Raw genomic sequence first — 1948 nt, 5'->3', positions numbered from 1 at the left:
CCCCTACTCGACCGCATCACCGTCTCTATGGGAAACCTTCAAGCCAATCACAATTCGCTCCCAAAACTTGTGGCTTTGATCGTTCTTGCTAAATTGTTAATAACACACCTCCGAAGTTGCATAATCTTTTTTTTTTTTCTTTTTTTTTTTTTTTTTTTTTAACTGTAAGTTTTTATTTTGCCGAATATTTAAAAAAAAATGATGTTCAAAACTTAAAAGAAAAAAAAAACTTAAAAAAAACCTCCAAATAACAGATGTATATGTTTATATTATTTTCTTTTTATGAACCAGTCCGCAGCATTTATTTTATTTATTTATGTATTTATTTTGTTTACATTTGTTATTCTGGAGCAGGAATGTAAAACGTCGGAAATAAAATCTCACTACAATTCCCATGAGATAATTCCATACGGTATTCTTAAACTGCTATATTTGTAAGTCACTATTTTGTGTCAATTCACACACACAGATTGTAACATTATAATTGTTATTATTATCAGTAGTACTTAATCTTAGAAGTAGCAGTCGTAATAACAATACAATTACATGTAAACGCATTTTTAATGTATACGTGTAGTACAAAAGCTATAGCAGAATGCTAGAGATTGACTCCTGGTTGCTTAACTTTTCTACTCTAGAGCTGCTAATATTTGACAGACTTTTAACACGGACTAATTGTTTCCAATGACCTTCAGCCTTATTGCCTGTGAACTCATAAAACTAGTAGTCAGAGTTTTGCAGGTAGTTTTTAATTAGCAACTAGCATTTTAGGGGGGCTGGGAGTTGGACTATTTGCTTAACACCCACAATTCCTGAAGTGTAGTGGAGCATTATGACTGTTAGATTTCTGAAAGCATTTTAATTCCCCCCAAACACACACCCACACACGAACATTCCCAAAGATGCACCCTACTAAATGTTCTCGCTGTAAACATACTTACAGGATATTATGGCCCTTTGTCTCAAGAGTTCACACACAAGACTATCGGAAACTGCTACAAAAAAAAAAAAAAAAAAAAAACACCAAAAATGGTCTGTGAATTCCCCAAAGAAGCATGCCGCGGGTCCTCAAGTTCTGAGAAAAAACCCTGGATGAGGGGGGTTTCATTATATACAATTCTTCTTTGGAGGTGTTATTGTAAGCTAAGATACAACAGCTTTACTATGTCAAGGTGCAGTGAGCAATGGTGTTTAAATAATAGAATGTTGTATATATTTAAGTTACCTTATAAGCCAATGTTAAAAATAGCAGCTCCCCAGGTGCTTCCTATAAACTGTTAGTTTAACAAAAACACAGTCTAGAAAAAAAAGGATATATTTTTTCCTATTGAACTTATTCAAAGCAATTTTTACTGTGTTTACAGTCTCCTACACCTAGTTTCTCCAGCCTCCAACAGTGTTGACCACTAGTTAATGGTTAACTTGGGAAAGTGTGTGTGTGTGTGTGTGTGTGTGTGTGTGTGTGTGTGTGTGTGTGTGTGTGTGTGTGTGTGTGTGTGTGTGTGTGTGTGTTCTACTGCAGCTTTGATTTCATTGCACATTTGACTCAAAGCAGGCATGTCCATGTTTCGTGCTGAGACTGATAAAGCTCGGTTCTAATGAAAATAAATGCATGCAGAGAGGAAGAATGACCTTGTATCTTAATCACCTAGATCTCCCCATATGGAGGAATCTCTTTCAGACAGGTAAGCATGTGATCACTGGCTTAAGATCATATAATGGAGAGAGAGAGAGAGAGAGAGAGAGAGAGAGAGAGAGAGAGAGAGAGAGAGAGAGAGAGAATGCCATGAATGAAGTTCATGTAAAAATGAGCTCATCTGGAAGAGGTACCCCAGACCCATGCACTATGCAAGTCATTGTACACATTTTAATGTGGCAGATTCACATGAATTTAACCATTGCTGAATTTTTTTTTTTAAATGACAGTTGGAAAAACATAATTCATATG

Source organism: Polyodon spathula, chromosome 19 (genome assembly GCF_017654505.1).
Source record: "Polyodon spathula isolate WHYD16114869_AA chromosome 19, ASM1765450v1, whole genome shotgun sequence".
Lineage (NCBI taxonomy): Eukaryota > Metazoa > Chordata > Actinopteri > Acipenseriformes > Polyodontidae > Polyodon > Polyodon spathula.
Note: the sequence above shows the minus strand (reverse complement) of the source record.